Source organism: Equus caballus, chromosome 1, assembly GCF_041296265.1.
Source record: "Equus caballus isolate H_3958 breed thoroughbred chromosome 1, TB-T2T, whole genome shotgun sequence".
NCBI lineage: Eukaryota > Metazoa > Chordata > Mammalia > Perissodactyla > Equidae > Equus > Equus caballus.
In genome coordinates this window covers 87,967,775-87,987,585 of record NC_091684.1, presented here as the reverse complement: position 1 = coordinate 87,987,585, position 19,811 = coordinate 87,967,775, and the positions used below count along the sequence as shown (strand labels likewise).

Below are 19,811 nucleotides of genomic sequence, written 5' to 3'. Positions count from 1 at the left end.
GCCCGCACTAAACATACACACGTGGAAGTGGAGTTACAGTCTTGGAAACTGAAATCTGTTCTGGACAAGAGAAAATGAAAATGTGATGGTGTGTAAGGAGTCTATGCAAGGGAACCTCAAACGGGACGAATGAGCCGGGCACCTCCCACACACCCAGGGAGCGCGACCCAGCCCTCACACGCCAGGCTGAGCTAGATCAGCATTGCCCAACCTCGGGTCCAGGGAGGTTTCTCAAAAGTGACCCAGGGATTTGAATCATTAAAAAAGCTAAGAGCATTTTGTGTCCATTTTTATTTTTTAACTCAATAAATACGTGGATTATTTTACATTTTGCCCTTTGAGACAGAATTAAGAGATGGATAAGTTTACTTCTGCCTTAATCCATCTCTCCCGGTGGCCCTCAGCTGATCTGACCACATACTGTCCTTAATTGTTTTTAGTCTTTGTCACATGTTGTTTATTTTGTATCCACGGTGAAGACTGGCAGCAGACAAGCAGCACAAGAAACACTGATGATGAAATACAAGAAGGATATTAACAAGATGTGTAAAATGGTAATAATTTTGCAAATTTATGTCCAGATTATTTTCACCAGGTCCAGATTTCTAGTACTTCAAAAATGTAACTTGAAAAGAAATGTGTGTGTGGGGGGGGGGGGGTTGTTTGTGTGTGATTATAACCAGTTTGGCTTTTTATTTATCAGTGGGGGGAAATCTGTATAATATAATGTATTATTTGAAAAGAACAGCTGAAATCTCATGTCTTATCTCATCATTTAGAAATAAAATATCAAAACTTATAAAAATAGACCAGTTTTAGTACAACATATAAGCATTCCATACATCAGGAAAATAAAAAAGTTTTTGCCTGTTTTTATGTTATAATGTTATAAAATATATATATATTTAGGAACTAAAATCAAATCATAATATGACTTTTTTACTGTATTCACTATGAATCACACTTTTTCTCACAGAATTAATCTCAGATAAACTAAGTGGTGTGTGTCACTTAAGTGGAGAAAGGACAAATACCATGAATATTATAAAGATTATATAAAAGTTAACTTTCAGTACAAAAACTAATACACTAATCTATAAAAGATGTTTTACTCAAAATCACCTCTTTATCATACACCGCTCAAAAAGGAAAAATATGTTTCTACATGTAGGAAGTTTTAAGAGATTGTATATGAGTCAAAATATGGGAGAAAACTAATTCTCAAAACTAACTAACTAAACTAACTAACAAAATCAGGATCTGTTAGATCTGATTTTAATTTCCGAGTTGCTTTTTTGAGCTGTTCTATCTATTCGTAAGGATTGATATTTCTTGACTTTTATTCTTTATTAGAAGTTTTCCAAAGGAAAAAGGATTAATTACTTACTTTTCTTAAAGGAATGAGATTCATTCTATACCACAATTACCATATGCATCCATTGGACACTTTTATACATCTAAGTGACATTTACGGATCTTAGGGTACTTATTTTTCCCATATCTTGAAACATGTTTTCTACTTCATCATTACTCATGAATTATTCTGAATAATACTAAGAAAAAAGAGGAGGAGGAGGGGGAGGACGAGGGGAAGAAGAAGAAGAAGGAGAAGAAGAAGAAGAAGAAGAAGAATTAGAAGAAGAAGAATTGAAGAAGAATTAGAAGAAGAATTGAAGAAGAAGAAGAAGAATTAGAATTAGAAGAAGAATTGAAGAAGGAGAAGAAGAAGAAGAAGGGTGCTGGAATGACCTAGATTAGAAGGATGATACAATAGTGAAATTATCACAGTTGCATCATTCTCTGTATTCCTGTTGCGTTGGGGAAAGTATGGCATGATGCGGCATCATCTTTAAGGAGATATAAAAGAAGAATAGAGACACCATTTTTGTAGCTTGCATTGAACACAGTTGAAAATTTAGAATTTTTTCCTTTCTGTCTGTAATGGCAGGGAGAAAAAATAAAGAAAGATGTGTCACAGTTCTTAGATGAATCAGAAATGAAGGCAGAGACAGCAGAGGTCTAGACTCTAATAACAATGACGAAATTGATCATATAAGTGAAATCTCAGACCATAAGCCTTCAGATAACAATATCCTCAATGAATTTTCTCAAATTCAAAAGCTGATGGGTGAATGATATATTTCTGTGGACCAAAAGGAAATATGATGTTCTCAGTCAGTCACTCCAGGGGAAAGACTTCATCAAGTAATATTTTGTCACCCGATCCTGGACCACTTCAACTGCTAAAAGTTCGTTTGGCAGTGTTCTTTCATCTTTTGTGTCTATGCATGGAGAACTTACTTGACTGGACAAATGTTGAAGGCAGGTGTGCATACAAAGATGACTGGAAAGAAATAGAGAAACTTGTTGGATTGATCATCTTAATTGCTTTATAAATCTAAAAAGGAAAATTCCTTGCAATTGTGAAATTTCATGTTGAATTGTTTTTCATTCTCCTTTCGCACTTACTTCTACAAATTATTTGTGCAATGACTAAAAATATTTTTTAAAGATTCCACTGGATCCAGATGGCAAGCTGGGATGACTGTCTTTCCTGGTATATGGAGGGCTGCATAGGTAGAAATTTCCCAAAATGCATTCCACAGGACATGGTTTCACGGTTAAATGTTTGAGAAATGATGGATAAAACAGAGATAAGGAAATTTTTAACTGCAGGACTTCTCTGAGCCTTTAATATGCAAGATGTCCTAAGCTGGTTAGATCACGAAATCCTCTGGGGGACAGAATATTTCACAGGACTAGAGGTCTATGGAAGACTCTCAAAAAACTACCCTAGAAGATAAAAGGACAGCAAACCAAACCACATTATTAGTTAGCTAAGATTAAATTTATGGAGGCTTTTTCCCTTTTTAAGGGAAAAATTAAAGTGTCAGAAACCCAGCTCCATGAGAGAAGCGCCATATGAGGGCAGAGGCAAGGGGAAGAGAACGGGCGAGACCCTTGAAGGATGTCTGAGGAAGCTCTGCTGAAAAGGGCCAGTGCAGAGCCAGGTTCCCATGCTCTCAGACAAAGAGGACTCAAAGAGGAATTACGTTATCAGCTTTATTTTGAGAAAGAGGAGCAAGATTATCCTAGAGGCAGGGAATATAATCAGATCCTTGGTATCTAAAGGGTTTAATAGAAAAACTCTCTGACACTTGCAAAATTCCTGAGGGTGAAAGGGGAGGGCGCAGGGCGTGGAGAGAAGAAAGGAAAGCAGTGGTTTTAGATCCTGGAGGAAGAGGAGATATCAAGTTAAAAAGTTTTCAACACAGAGTCCTGGGCCCCTGCCACCTGGACGTTGATGACGTGAATTGAACAAACCACCTCTGAGCCTGGGGTGCCTTCCCACAAGAGTCCGGAAGCAGAGACTGCAGCCCTTACCACTGGATTGAGCTCAGCTTCCCCTGCCCCTTCTACCAGCCACCAGCTCCCTCTGCCAGCCAGAGCAGCAGCCCGTGGCACTCTGCCTTCCCTTACGAAATACCGAAATACCGACAGAAAAATTGCCCCTGAGCTGTTCAAGGCCAACACCACCACTCATTCCCTGAATCTTCTCCCATCTCCTCAAGGGCATTTCTCCTGCCATTATCCTCTTTCTCCCCCATCCCACATTGTTCTCCAGCAACTGACCCATTTCTATGCTTCCTTTCAGAGAGGAACATCTCCAAAGAGTTGTATAGACTCACCATCACTACCTCCCTCACCCCCCTTCTCTCTTCCAACTCCTCCACTCAAGCTCTTGTCTCCACCTCCTTCCTGAAATGAGTCACCAAAGATCGACAGCAAGCCCACAATAATGCTTGATTCTGTCTTCATCTTGCTCCAGCCCTCAGCAACATTCATGGCTGACCACTCCCTCCTAGAAACAGTTTCTTCAGGTGAGTTCTACAGTCCAGCGTATCTGGTTTTTCCCCTACCCCCACACTTTCTTTGTCTCTGCCAGATCTCTAAACATAATTTTAATGCCCCAGAGTTCTGCCATCAGCACTTTTCTCTTCCATATCTACTCTCTCATCTAGTACCAAGACTTTAAATATCACCCATATGCTGATGACTTTCAAATTTTATCCCTGTACCTATTTCTCCGTACAGCCCTAGACGGGTAAGCCTGGATGCCTAGTTCAGCCTCTCCACTTGGATTTCAAAGAGGCATCTCAAACTTAGCATGACCAAAGCCTAAGTCTCAATCCCAACTCAGCTCCCCAAGCCTGCTCATCTCAAAAGTCATACCAGTTGCATAACCCACCAACCTAAGAGCCACACTTGACTCCCCTTTCTCATCTCCCAGCCCTCCCGCAACATCCAACCCAAGAGTCAAGCCCACAGGGTCTACTTCCCTAATATATCCTGAAACTGAAATATTCTCATCATCTACCCACACACTACCCTAGTCCAAGCCACATCAACTCTGACCTGAACCACCGCAACACCCAGTCCAAACAGGCCTCGCTGCCACCATTGGTCTTGGCGCCCTGGTGTTCATCTCCAGGCAGCTGCCAGAGAGAGCTTCCATAGCACTAATTAGATCACACCACTCCTGGTGTTAGTTTCTTGTGGCTGCCAGAAAAGAACTACCTCAAACTTGGTGGCTTAAAACAACAGAAATTTATTCTCTCACAGTTCCAGAGGGAGAAGACCAAAGTCAAGGTGTCGGTGGGGTGGATTCCTGCCAGAGGCTCTCACAGAGAAACTGTCCTATGCTCTCTCCTAGCTTCAGGGGGTTGCTAGCAATCCTTTGAGTTCTCGGCTTATAGACACATCGCCCCAACCTCTGCCTCCATCTTCACATCACCTTTTCTCTATGTGATCCTGTATGTCCTTTTCTGTCCCTCATAAGGACACTCTCATTATTTAGGGCCCACCCTAATCCAGGATGATCTCATCTCCATCCTCACCTCCATCACATCTGCAAAGACCCTATTCTCAAACAAGGCCACATTCTAAGGTTCCCAGCGGACGTGAATTTTGGAGAGCATCATTCAGCTTACTACAACTTCCCTGCCTAAAGCTTTCCAGTGACTTCTAGTTGTAACCAGAATAAAATCTCAACTCCTGTGAGCTCCCCAGGATCTGGTACTGCCTAACCCTTTGACCTCATTTGCCTCCTCTCCCGCTATTCACCACATTCCAGCTAGACCGGCCTTCTTCCTCTCTCTTGAACACGCCAAGTTATTCCTGTCTCCAGGCCTCTGTGCTTCCTATTTCTTCCTCTTGAAACACCATTTCCCCCAGACCTTTACACGGCTGCCTCTTCTTCATTCAGAACCTAACAAATGTCACATCAAGAGACCTTTTCTCACCATTTTCACTAAAGCAACCAGCACTCCACCCCTAGTCATTACCTCGTCATTCTACTTCATCTTCTTTATAGCACTTAGTAGTATATGAAATCATTGTGTTTGCTGATGAACTTGCCATTTATACTCAGGAGAAAATAAGCTCTTCGAGTGCAGAAACTCCGTTTTATTTGCTAGAGAAGTGCTTAGCACATAGTAGGTGCTTGTGTTAGAAACTGGATTGGCTCACTCAACATCCATGACACTGGGATTGCAAAATCCGCCACAAAGGGAAGTTGCCTTCCTGTAATGCAAAAGCTGGAAATCTAAAAACCACATTTCCCAGACTCCCCTGCGGCTAAAGTTCCAGCTGTAATTTGAATTCCTCAAATAACAGGCAGTGACTCGAGACTTGAATTTGGAACTGGGTCCAGTGGGGAGAGAAGTATGGCACGAGGCATCCATTTTGAGAGCACGGGGTGTAGCAGCCGTAGGGCAGCTTTGCAGGTGAGTAGCCAGCTTCCTGGTGGTGGCAGGAGCAGTATCTCTTAGGGACTCGTCTCTGAAAGATCCCCCTAAAACCTGTCCTCCCAACAATTTTGCTAACCATTTAACACCTTGCAATAAATCTCTTCCTGCTTAAACTAACTAGGGTGGCTTCTGTGCTCTGCAGCTGACACTGATCAAAGTATTGCTCAATAAATATTTGTTGACTGACTATGACATAGCATTTGGAACACCCCAGATATGAGTCTATAGGTTGGGGGCTTCCAGCCTAGAAATGACCTTACAGTGATTCCCTCTGCCATCATTGTTACTGGCTGTGTTAGGTTCCTGCGGCTGCTGTAATGAATTACTACAAACGTGGTAGCTTAAAACTACTAGATTTATTCTCTCAGAGTTCTGGAGTCCACAGTCCAAAATCAGTATCACTGAGCCAGAATCAAGGTGTCAACAGGATCATGCTCCCTGTGGAGCCTCTAAGGAAGAATCCATTCATTGCCTCTTTCAGCTTCTGGTGGATGCCAGCATTCATCTTTCATTGATTTATGGCCACATCACTCCAATCTCTGCCTCCATTTTCACATCGTCTTCTCATGTGTGTGCATGTGTATGTGTGTGAAATCTCCCTCTGCATTTCTTTTATAAGGACACCTATGACGGCAGGTAGGGCTCAGATAGATAATCCAGAATAATCTCTCCATCTGAAGATCCTTAACTTAATCATATCTGCAGTTTTTCTTTCCAAATAAGATAACATTTAAAGGGATTAGGACCTGATATTTATGGGGGCCTTTATTCAGCCTTCTACACTGGCCAAGGCCAGAAAACTTTGTTCTGAGAACCTTCCCAGTTATTCTATGAGAATTCCACTGTGTGTGCCCATACCTCACCTCATCTCCATTTATCTTCCTTTGAAGGACTCACCTTACAGGGGAGAGTAGGGAAGGAGGAAAGCAGCAAAGATACATGGCTGCCAGACACCATCTGCCAAGGGAACTAAAAGGTGGGTAAGCCAAGCTCTGACCAGGATATCTACACTCAGCTCAGAACAGAAAATGAATAACCAAATTGCTGGAGCTTCAGCCAAACATATTCAGCTGTATCTGATCGGCCAAGAGGGAGATGAGTGCTTGGCATGTCCACTCTGGCAAACAGGTGTGTTGGGCCTGAGGCACTCTTGGAAAGGGGCCACCTTCCAGCTAAGGGCTGGTTTTCCAGGACAGCCACAGCCAGCCTCACCGACCTTTAAGGCCAAGGATGAGGAATGAAGGTCAAACAAAGAAACGAGAGTTGAGGAGTAGGAACAGATGGCTGCCGGGACCAAACAGGCTATCCGACAAAGATCAGGAGAAGTGAAGAGTTGAAGCAATTATCTGGATAAATGAAGCAAAAACAGAAAAAAGTGATGGGATTTGAGGACCATTCCAGCCAAGACCAGTTGTCTACACCATTCAACCCACTAGAGAATTACCCAAACTTCTCTGTACCTATGAGACAACAACAAACAGAGGCTATGGTGGGTCTAGAGGCCCATGATTATTTCACCCATCTTAGCTGTTATTTGACATTAGATCAAGCCATTCAATTGGATAGAAATGAAATAAGAGTGTCAAAGTAGTGACCACATATAATCAGGTAATAATCAATTGAACAAAATAAAATTGATTTGACCTTTTTAATTTGTGAATAAAATGCTGACACTGGCACCATGTTGCTTGGCAAATTGTGCAGTATTAATTCATTCATTTGATAACCAATAAGTACCTGGAATATATTAATCAGAAGTGAATCTTGCTCTCAAGGAACAAGTAAAAGAAATAGAATATATTCATAAATAACTCACCTAGGGGCTGGCCCAGTGGACAGGAGTTAAGTGCGCATGTTCCACTTCAGCGGCCCGGGGTTCACCGGTTCAGATCCCAGGTGGGGACGTGGCACCGCTTGGCAAGCCATGGTGTGGCAGGAGTCCTACATATAAAATAGAGGAAGATGGGCACGGATGTTGGCTCAGGGCCAGTCTTCCTCAACAAAAAGAAGAGGATTGGCAGCAGATGTTAGCTCAGGACTAATCTTCTTCAAAATAAATAAATAAATAAATAACGCAGGATTTTCTATAATAGCAGAAAACTGGAAACAAGCTAATTGTGCATCATTAAAAAATGATTAAATAAACTATGAAAAAAAATAACTCATCTAATCTTTTCAATAACCAGTGAGTCAGTCACTCTTACTCCCATTTTATGGATGAGAAAACTCCAGTTCACAGTATTAAATGCCTTATACAGAGGCACACAGTTGGTGACAGAGCTTGGAATTGAACCACATCTCTCACTGCTGAAACCCACACTTTTTTCACATGGCTCAATGGTTTCTTGAAAGAAGGGACATTGAACTATTGAATTGGTCCTTCAAAGCTGTACGGTATTTGAACAAGTTGAGATGAAGGGACGGGTACTTAACATAGAGGAAAAGATGGGTGTAAGGACGTGGTCATGCTACATGACCGATGAATGGGGAATTAGAAGGAAGAGGAAGTTTGTGGGTAGAAATTCTGAGCTCAGTTTTTTAAGTATTTTTTAAGGACCTCTAGGACATGAAGACAGAAAACAGCTGCAGTCATTCAGAAATGCAAAACTGGCACCCCACAGAGAAGTTTGGGCCAGATATTTAGATCTGAGCGTCCTCGCACAAAAGGAATGGTAGAAGCCATGAATTTACAAAGGCAAAGGGTCTATGAAGACAAGAAATCAAAAGAGAATAGAAGAGAAGAAGTCCAAGAACCTTTAGGAAGTTCTATCTTTAGGAAGTAGAAGAAAAGAATGGAAGGTAAAAAAGGGTGAGTTGTCAGCGGAGCTAAGAAAGGCAAGCATCCCAGAACCTAAAGGAGGAAAGAATTTCAGAGAGAGGAATGAAACCATGACGGACTGCAAAACAATCAAGGAGAATGAGGACTGAGAAAAGGCCACTGGATAGCCAGCTGGGATGTTTTTGGTGACCTTTAAATAAGAGTGTATGTTTGGGTAATGGAAACAGCAAGAATGGATTACCCTTTTAAAAACTCTGACACTAAAACGGAGGAGAGAGAAAAAATAGGCGCGCGAGAGAGAGGACTTTTATAGAAAAAATTCCATGCTGGACTGCATAATTTAAAACACTAAAATTTCCTCTCAGGCTTGGCCCTGTGGCCAAGTGGTTAAAGTTCCACACATTCTGTTTTGGCGGCCTGGGTTTGCGGGTTCGGATCCCAGGCACAGACCTACTCCACTCACTAGCCATTCTGTGGCGGTGTCCCACATACAAAAAAATAGAGGAGGATTGGCACAGATGTTAGCTCAGGGTGAATCTTCCTCAGCAAAAGAAAAACAATTCTTCTTGCATCTCTCCCTTTTTCCTACCCTCCTCCACTATTCTCCACAGATATGTAAACTTATCCTGGCCAAGTGAATCAATCAAGATGGGAACACTAATTTGAGTGTATTTGTCAACATTATTCTGGAAAAAGAGGAGTCGATAAACTCAAAAGTTTATCAACTAGCAAGAGTTGTCATCAAAAATAGTACTACATAGGCTTGTGATTGGCAAGAATCACAGAGTTTAGCTTTAGATTTAGCATATTTTTTTTTTAATAAAGGAGGGTTGAACATGTTTGTAGAGAAAAGCCTAATGTCAAGGGAGAGATTGAAGATGCTTTATGATTCTAGACAAGCATGGAGAGAAAGGAGACCAAGTCACACAAGTAAGGGCTTGCTTTAGAGAGAAGGGACATTTCTTTCCCTGAGATGTGGAGAAAAACAAAAGAAAGAAGGCTGATGAGGAGGAGAAATTAGAGGTAGAGGACCATGGCAGACTAGGTGATTCATACCAGTCTTCCCAATGAAGACAAACATACAAGCTACATAAAATATAAACATTATCCATCTGGAGGCATCAGTTAACACAAGAGTGGAGAATTAGCAAGCCAGGAACTGGGGAAATTGGAGGCCCAGGAGGTGAACTTAAGAGGCTGAAGTCACTCTTCCTCTGGATTGTTAGCCAACTCCAGAGCAGGCAGCAGGGAGGCTGGGAGGCTGAGGAGCACTTCTGGCAGCATCATATGGCAAAGGATCAGGGACTGGGGTCCAGTGCCTGCCAAGTTGGGTATCCCAAGAAAACCCTTCTCAGGTACAGGAACCTGAAGGAATGTACCATAGGAGAAACTATCAACCAGAAACAGCCAGGCCTTTTCAGACATTGCAGCTCACCTTCAAATCATTTCAACTCATGAAACAGTGTTAAATTAATCTCAGAGGGCTAGTGGCCCTGGCTCTTGACAAGAGAAATTAAATCCTCCCTAGAGGAAAATAGCATCATCCCAGGACTCAAATTATTTCCACAATTTTTTTAAAAGATTTTACTTTTTTCCTTTTTCCCCCCGGTACATAGTTGTATATTCTTATTTGTGGTTCCTTCTAATTGTGGCATGTGGGATGCTGCCTCAGTGTGGTTTGATGAGCCGTGCCATGTCCACACCCAGGATTCGAACTAACGAAACACTGGGCCACCTGCAGTGGAGCGCGCAAACTTAACCACTTGGCCACGGGGCCAGGCCCCTATTTCCACAATTAATTTTAAAAATATATCCAGGGTCCAGCCTTATGGTGTAGTGGTTGAGTTCGGTGCACTCTGCTTTGGTGGCCTGGGTTCGCGGGTTCAGATCCTGGGTACAGACCTATACCACCTGTCAGCCATGCTGGGGCAGCAACTCACATATAAAGTGGAGGAAGATTGGCACAGATGTTAGCTCAGGGCTAATCTTCCTCAGCAAAAAAAAAATATATATATATATATATATATATATCTCCACTATAGAAATAAAAAATAAATAGATAAAGATAATGGGAACAAAAACCAGCAGAAAAAATGGACAGTAGAAACAAATTCATAGGGTCCTCATATATTAATGTTATCAGACATAGACATTAAAATAAGTATGCTTACTATGTTCAAGGAGATAAAAGACAAGGCTGAGAATTTCAAAGAGAATTAGAAACCATGAAAAAAGAATTAAACATAAATTCTAGAACTAAAAAATATAATCACCAAATTTAAGAAGTCATGAATGGGCTTCATAGCACATTAGACAAAGCTGAAGTAAATTGGAAGTTAGATAAGAAGAATATTTACAAAATGAAGCATGGAGGGATAAAAGGATGGAAAAGACAAAACAGAGGGTAAGAGAAAGAAATAATGAGTGAGACAGTCTAATATACATGTAATTGAAAACCTAGAAAGAGAGGAGAGAGAATGAGAAGGAAGCAACATTTGAAGAGGTAATGACAGAGATTTTTCCAAAACTAATTAAATACATAAAGCTACAGATTCAGGAACTCCTTAAAGGCCCCAACCATGAGAACTATAAAGAAATCCACACCTAGGTACATCATAATAAAATTGCTGAAAATCAAAGCAAAGAGAAATATATTACAAGATGCCAGAAAATAAGAAACAGATTACAGGCATACGTCGTGTAATGACAAGAGTATGTTCTGAGAAATGTGCCATTAGGCAATTTCATTGTTTTGCAAACATCATAGAATGTACTTACACAAACCTAGAAGATATAGCCCACTATACACCTAGGCTATATGGTACTAATCTTATGGGATCTCTGTTGTACATGCAGTCTGATGTTGACCGAAACACCATTATGCGATGCATGATTGTATTGACAAAGTTGCAACAACGAGACTTATCGCAGACTTCTCAACAGAAACAATGAAAGCTGGGAGATAATGGGATAGGCTTAATGTGCTAAAAGTAAACAACTTTCAACCTAGAATTTTATGCTTAACAAAAACATCCTTCAAGAATGAAGATGAACGAAAGATAGTTAGAAACTAAAAGTGAGAATATTCATCACTCACACTAAAGGAAATTTTAAAGACTGTTCTTCAGGTCCAAGGACAATAGTCCAGGTAGAATGTCAGAGATGCAAGAAGGAAAGAAATGCATAAAAAATAGCAAGCATAAATGTAAATGGATAGTGACTATACAAAACAACAAAAAAAATTATTTGATTTAAATATATATATTACTAGAAATGCATGACAATAATATAAAATTTTGGAGAGGGGTAAATGGAGCAAGAGTGGTCCAGAGTCCTTGAAATGCCTGAGAAGAGCATAAAAGCACCAATTAATATTCGACCTTAATGACAAGAATTTATGCCATAATACTGGGGCCAATCACTAAAAGAATAGTGAAAGAAAATGAAATTTCCAAAATAATAGAGTAAATAGAATATTAAAAAATAATCAATCCAAAAGAAGCAATAAAATGAGGGAAAGATAAAAAGATATAGGTGGAACAAATAGAAAGCTCTTAATAGCAGTAGATTTAAATCCAAATGTATCAGGAATTACATTAAATTTAATGTAAATTAAACTACATTAATTAAATGATTACATTATTAAATGTAAACAGACTAAATGCTTCAGTCAAAAGGCAAAGATTGCCAGACTGGATTAATTTTTTTAAGTAGATAATGTTTACAAGAGAAGTTTATAATACATATGTATAGAACGGATAAAAGTAAAGGGGTGGAAAAATACATCCACTGTAAACACTAATTCAAAGAAAATAGGAGTGCCTACATAAATTATCAGACAAAGTAGAACTTAATGTGAAAATTAGTACCACAGATAAAGAAGGGCATTTCATAGTGATAAAAGTTTCTGTTATCCAGGAAATTATAACATTCTAAAATTATATATATATCTAATATCTCACAATATATAAAGCAAAAAGCAACATATATACACACAGACAAATCCACAGTCATAATGGGAGAATTTAATGCATCTCTCAATATCTATTAGAACAAGCAGACAACAAGTCACTAAGGATATAGAGGATTCAAGAACACGATCAGCAACTGTAACCTAATGGACACGTCTAGAACACTGAGCTCACAACTACTAACTGTGGATTCTTTTTAAGAACACAAGGAACACTTTCAAATATCAACCACAGGCTGAGCCATACAGCAAGTCTTAATAAATACCAAATTACTGAAGTTATACAAAATATACTCTTTAACTACGTTACAATTAAGCTTGAAATCAGTAATAGAAATACGATTAAAAAACTCTCATGTATTTGAAAATTCAGAAATATTTCTAAATTACCCAATGGGAAATCAAATGAAAATTTCAGCATATCTTAACTGAATGATAATGAAAATATCGCCTATTGAAAATCATAAGATAAAGTTAATACTATGCATAGATGATTATTTATAATTTTAATTGCATATATTAGATGGTAAGAAAGTTTCAAAATCAATGAACTAAGCAGCCATCTCAAGAAATTAGGAAAAAAACTGAAAATTGAACCCAAAGAAAGAGGAAAAAAAGAAAACAATAAAGACAAATGCAGAATTTAATGAACTAGAAAACAAATATGAAATAGGAAATATCAGCAAAATCAAAAGTTGGAGTAAAAAAATTGATTTAAAAAACAAAATTCTAGCAAGATTGACCAAGGGGAAAAAAAAGAAAAGGTAAAAGTAATCAATGTCAGGCATGATAAGGAGACGTCACAACAGAGATCACCTTTACTAAAGATCATAGGAGGGGCCTGCCCCATGGCCGAGTGGTTAAGTTCTCACACTCCACTTCAGTGGCCCGGGGTTTCACCAGTTTGGAACCTGCGTGCAGACACGGCACCGCTCGTCAGGCCCTGCTGAGGTGGCGTCCCACATAGCACAACCAGAGGCACTCACAACTAGAATATACAACTATGTACTGGGGGGCTTGGGGGAGAAGGAAAAAAAAACGAGATTGGCAACAGATGTTAGCTCAGGTGCCAATTTTTGAAAAAAAAAGATCATAGGAAGATATTATAAACAACGTCATGCTATTACAATTGAAAATTCAGATAAACGGGTAAATTCCTAAAAAACACAATTTATCAAATCTGACCCAAGAAAAGATAAGAATCTTAACTAGTTCAACAACGATTAAATAAATTGAATCCATAATTTAAAACACAAAGAAAGCCCCAGGCTTAGAGGTAATGCTCTCAAAAATGCATATACACACGCGCCAATGTACAAGCACAAGAATGATCAAAGCAGCACTATTTGTACAGCCCCAAACTAGGAATAACCCAAATGTCCATCAAGAGTAGACTAGATAAGGCCGGCCCCATGGCCAAGTGGTTAAGTTCACATGCTCCGCTTCAGCGGCCGAGGGTTTCGCCAGTTCAGATCCTGGACGTGGACCTAGCACAGCTCATCAAGCCATGCTGAGACAGTGTCCCACATATAGCAGAGCCAGAAGGACCTACAACTAGAATATACAACTGTGTACTGGGGGGCTTTGGGGAGAAGAAAGAGAGGGAAAAATAAAAGATTGGCAACAGATGTTAGCTCAGGGCCAATCTTTAAAAAAAAAAAAAGAGTAGAATAGATAAACATGTCATGTCACATTTATAAAAGGTAATGCTATCCAGTGACGAAAATTTATAGACTACAGCTACACCCAGGAACATGGGTGAATTTCACAAGTATACTGTTGAGTGAAAGGAGCCATGCATGAAAGAAAACATACTGTGTGGTTATATTTATATGAAGTTGCAAAACAGCAAAACTAAACTTTAGCACTTAAGGCCGTGTATTTTAATGGTAAATCTATAAGGAAAATCAAGTACCGTTTACCATGAAAGTCAGGATAGTGATTATCCATGGTGGAGAGGGAGCGGTCGAGGTGGGAAGGGGGAGTGGAGAGAGCTTCTGGAGAGTGGCAGAGTTATATTTGTTGACCTGGCTGGTAATGACACTGGTGTTGACTTTGCCATAAATCATTGAGCTATAGATCTTTGCTTTGAACACTTTTCCATAGGCATATTTTATTTTACAGTTTAAAAAGTGATGAGTGAGAGAGAAAGGAGGGAGGGAGAGAAGGAAGGAAAGAAGCGTGTGGTGGGCCAGGAGTCTATCAGAGATAAGGAATAGGATTGCTGAAAAAACTCTTCTGAGCAGCGACAGCAAACTGAAACACCCAGAACAATCAGGCAGACCCTTCATGAATGAGGTTGGTTAGGGGGTAGCTGGTGGAGAGAAGCCCACTGATCAGTAGCGTCTCATATTCAGTCTCCACATCCAGGAAGACATGCACTGCTGTTGCAGAGATGGTGGCAAAGCGGAGAGTGTGTGCCATGTGTCAGAGGGGCAGCTGTCTCCAGTTACAGAGCGAGCAAAGATCCTGTCCTGCCAGCTCTCCAACTTTTCAAGACAAGCTACATATCTGGATTTCCCCGTGATCCGCTGTTTCTTAAATGTCGATAACTAAATCACGTTGTTTTAAATATTATTCAGGCCAAACAAAACCCATTTGATGTTCCAGATTAGGTCCATGGGGTTTGAGACCTCTGGGTGAGTAACGCAGCATCTGGTGTAGAGCCATTCAAACCAAGGTCACGGCTTTCTCCAGCAACTACCAGTGGCCATCCAGTCAGCCGATAGCAAACCTGGGGTGTGAGGAGACTGGAAGGCCGAAGAGCCAGAGGGACAGGAAATGAAGGCAGGACCTCATTGAAAGCATTCGCTCCAAGGTCCAGAAAGCAAGCAGGGCCTCATGGACTGAGGGCCGAGGGAGAGATCAGAGACTTAAACCCTCCCCAGAACAAAGAGCCCAGTTACAAGAAGTGGGAGAGCCAGAAGGAGGAATTTTGGAATTCAAGAGCTCCAAAAATAAACCTTTTCCTTTTATCACTTTTCTCTTTTTACTTTCGTGGCTCTCAACTTGCTTTTTTTCTAATTCTAACAATTCTACAGGCAACCAGAAGTGTGAAGAAAATAAAGCAACTAGAGGTTTTTGCAGAGCTGATGTGCTCATTCCGCTTTTAGCCCACTGGTTTCAAAGGGAGGCGCACACGCACTCTTTCCACATGATCCAGTCATGGATTCAGACCACAGGCCAAGGCCACAAGCAGCAGTGCCCCTGCTACATCTGCCTCGGCCCCTGGCGGCTGCCTTCCAAGAAGTGCTGGAACAGCGGAAGCAGCTAGCAGCGCGGGTAAGAAGTGGTCAGCAGTTGGGAACAGCTGGAGGGAGGAGGGAGTGAGCAAATATCAGAGTTTGGGAAATAAGGCTTTGGCTGAACAAAGTTCACTGTTGTTTTCCAAGAAAGCAGAGCCTGATTGAGCCAGCCCAGACAGCAGGGCCAGGAGCAATGAACTGAATGTTGGCTCCCAACTTCTAAGGCATGGTATGCTTGGCCACCCAACAGTGACGAGGTCCATTGTTGTTCCCCTCAGGGCAGAGGGCAGGCAGCAGCTCGGTGTAAAAGGGGAAGATGGACAGGCAGTCAAAGTAAGACGAAACTACAGAGATGGAGAACAAGATGAAAGGAAAAACAACAAAAAGGCCTTCTGGGCTTTCCCTGTGCTATGCAAATTCACTGAAATTAATCCTCCATTAATGATTCCATCTTGAACATTTCAAGCTGTTCCATCCTGCAGGTACCTACCTTTTGAAGTAGTGAGCTCTCCGTTCCTAGCAGAGTTTGAGCAGAAGCTCAACTATCATCCATCAGAAATTCTGTTAAAAGGATGAAAGGCTGGACTAGATCACCCCTACAACTCCTGGCATGTACCTAGAGCACAAGGGGTGCTGGATAGATGTTTGGTGAATGAATCGATTGCAAAGACAGAAATTGTCCATTTCTGCATATTGGCAATAATAATAGCATTTTGAACACTTACTATGTGCTAGTAACTAGGCCAGACAAATATATGACGTATACATATCATAATAGTCCCTAAGATGTGGTTGCTGCGATTGTTCCCATTTTATAGATGACTCAACCAAGGCAGATGAGTGGCAGAACGAGGATTCAAGGCCAGGTCCGTCCCACTCCTGAGCTGAAGCTCTCAGCCATCATGTTAAATTGAATCTCAGTCCTCTGCTCCGTGTATCCATTTTTAAGTGCTGTGCGTGGTGTGTTCGGCAGATGGAAACGGCACTGTCGCCCCGTGTAGACCGAAGGCAGGGCCTAGCCAGCAGACAACCTGCCTCCCCAGCTGCTTCTGTCCTGGCTATGCAGCCTCCCCTCCCCCCGGTTCCTAAATCACTCCCAGGCCCTTTGTTCTGCCCACAGCTGCTCAGCAAATTCCTTGATTTGAAATTATGATCACAGGTTGGAGTGCTACTTAAAATAATTTTGCCAAATGTTCCATCTCTCTGCATTGATGAATATAATGAATGAAAATTTAAAGAGGGGGAAAAAAATTTAAGAATTCACTTTGTTGAAGACAAAAAAAAAAATGACGGGCTGCAGCCATACATTCAGTCGGACCCAAAGGATTCTCTCCCGCAGGAAGCTGACCAAATGCTGGACTTTCGGGAGCCCTCGGCCTGGCAGGGCTGCTGGCAGGTCAGGTCTGCCACAGATGGAGGGAGCAAAGGTCAGGGCGGGTGTTGGGTTTGTTTAAGCCTGAGTCAGAGGCGGAGTGGGGGTAGACCCTCGGTTTCCAATTTCCAATTTCCTGTGCGAGTCACTGATGGGCACTCCTACCCTGCCCAGCCAGGCTTTTATGTGCACCGCTCTGCACAACAAAGGCGGACACACACATAAATAACCTGGACAGGCCAAGTCTTCTTTCAAGAAGGTAGACCTCTCTCGAATTCAGTGAAGTTTACACTCAGAGGGAGGCAGGGGACGAGGGCAGACCACTGCATCTGGCACTTTGATCCTAGGAGGGCTACCACTCTGGCTCCTGGCTTCCTCCCCTTGGACATGGCCCTGAGCCCTAAGTGAAGCCTCGTGCTAGCCTGTCCTTCTGATTAGCCCACTGCTCAGGGTCCCATGAGCACAGTGGCTCTCCATGGGTCAAGGGACCTGGTGGACAGGCTGCGAAGATTCAAAACAGGGGGGTCTTCCCTCACTCCGGATGCTGCTGCATCCAGTGGCCTCCACTTAAGACATTGCCCCCATTTTCTGTGGCTTCCCGTATGCTTGAAAAGGTGGTGGGGAGAGATGTGCAAGCCCTGCACTGAGAGGGCGGTGAGTCTCTCAAAGTTTCCATACCAAGGAAGGCCTCGCAAGAAGGAGGCGCTTCAGCCAGCAGGTCCCCAAAGTCAGGCCTGTCTCGGAGCGAGGATCCCAGGATTCCGATAATGACATGAGCCCCCAGGGCCACTTTCACAGCAGACTGCTCTCTAAAAATCAGCTCTGCCGCTCTGCAGGGGTCTCAGCGTACATGGAAAGCCGGCCCCTCTGGGAGCAGCATCCTCGCTGAGGAGCTGTCTGTTTGGCACTGTGCCCTTCAAGGACTCTTAAAAGTGACGCCTTGCAGTTGTGCTGAAGGGCGATGGGAGTTCCATGTATTCCTCCCAAATGATCTTCCACATGGCGTGAAGCTCCAGAAAGAAACAATCACTTCTGCAGGGGCCTCCTCAGGCTTCGAGAGCAGGAAGCCGTTTGGTTGGCAAACTGGGGACAATTCCCAGACCCATTGCTACCCAACCGGGTGCCACTGAGAGCCTCTTGCCCCTTTCTGAGCCTGTTTCCTCATGGTTAAATGGGCATAATTCCACGCATTTCACCAGCGGTCGTGATGGTCAAATGAACTCACTCTGCTGGTAAGCGTGATTCTTTAGAGCCATTTCCACCAGAAACAGCAGAAGCAGAGCAGGGCAGAAGAGCGCCGTCTTCAGGTCAGGACCAAAGGGGAGGGAGTCTTTACATGTAGGAACGTTGCAGCTCTTTGTCACACCCTCAACCTCCAGACATGTCTGCTCTGCTCTAAGGTCTGCCTACCAGATTCTCTCCAAAGTATGGCGCCCCCAGCCCAGCCCAGCCCAGCGCAGCGCCATTGTGGGCTCCACTCCAAGGACCTGCCTCGTAGATGGGTGGTGGAGAGAAGTACATCCAGCTGGGCACCTCTCACCACGCTGTGGACACTCATCTCTCTCCCTCTCTCGTCACTCTTTTGACCCCCAAGGATGCCTGAGCACCTGGCCTCTCCACTCTCATTTGGAGGAGACTGTCTCGGGTTCCTCTGACTTGGGGCCATGCTGCCTCCTTTCCACCTCGCTCACCTGGTGCCTACCAGAGGGAACAGGAGTGGCCCAATGGAAGAAAGATACTATCACTGGTATTGTTTAGAATTCCTGGTGCATGGAGATTAAAAGTTTAGAAAGCAGTGCACCCCTCACGGACACTCGAGGCACAACCACCCCTGCACCCCTCATCTCCTGGATGACCCCTTCACCTCTGCTTTTGCTCCTCGTGTTCTTATCACAAAAGGTGATCTGCGCCCTTGCTCACGTCTCCACTATGGGAGCAAATGGGAGAGAGGCCTATTAGAACTCCACAAAAGGGCGCTCTCCTTCTCCTTAGAAGTTCTTCTTGGGCCCTTTGAGCAAGCAAAGAAACAACTCATCCCAAAAGATCATCAGAGACATATGAGAAGGCTCCTTGGTGCCTCCTTCCTCTTCTTGTGTTTCTCTCCGTTTTTTGTAGATTGCTGCATTGAACGCAGAAGTGCTGTCAGCAGGCAGGAAAGGGAACCTTCACCCCTGACCACTCCCAGGACCAGCGCCCCTATCCACAGTGAGCCAAGAACATTCTTTCACTCTAGTCCTTGAAGGCCGGCTCCATCCACTCATGTGGAAACGACTAGGAAAAGCACAGAGGGTGAAATCAAATTTTTTACCTCCAGGTGACTTCCTGGAGAAACTTCTGGAAAGAGAAAACAGAAGTTTTATTCCCCACAATAAACATGACCTAAGTAATACATAAGGCTAACAGCTTGTCTACTAAGCATCTACTGCATTCCACTCTCCCATCTTGCCCCTCACATATATCTCCTTGTTGACTCTTATAATGACCTTCTGAGGAAGGTAAATTTTACCCCCATTTTACTGATGAGGAAATTGAGCCCAAAGAGGTGAAGAGATTTCCCGGGTGGCACGTAAGTGACAGAGCCGAGACTTAAACTTGTCTGAAGTCAAAGGCACTGTATTTGGTCACACGGCCCCTC

At 42.6% G+C, this 19,811-nt stretch overlaps 2 long non-coding RNA genes across 3 annotated transcripts; one reads left to right on the top strand and one right to left on the bottom strand.

The window, feature by feature from the left end:
• Positions 1-1,328: 1,328 nt before the first annotated feature.
• On the bottom strand, positions 1,329-15,624 carry LOC138923720 (uncharacterized). Its single transcript, XR_011437756.1, has 2 exons — positions 7,627-15,624; positions 1,329-2,344 (listed from the first exon to the last, which is right to left on the bottom strand). It is a non-coding gene; the product is annotated as an uncharacterized lncRNA (long non-coding RNA).
• On the top strand, positions 5,535-19,428 carry LOC138923718 (uncharacterized). 2 transcript variants are annotated; one of them, XR_011437754.1, is made up of 4 exons: positions 5,535-5,786; positions 6,701-6,786; positions 15,601-15,841; positions 19,292-19,428. It is a non-coding gene; the product is annotated as an uncharacterized lncRNA (long non-coding RNA). The 2 variants fall into 2 exon arrangements; XR_011437755.1 differs by lacking the exon at positions 19,292-19,428 and adding an exon at positions 16,623-16,761.
• The last annotated feature ends 383 nt before the right edge of the window (positions 19,429-19,811 follow it).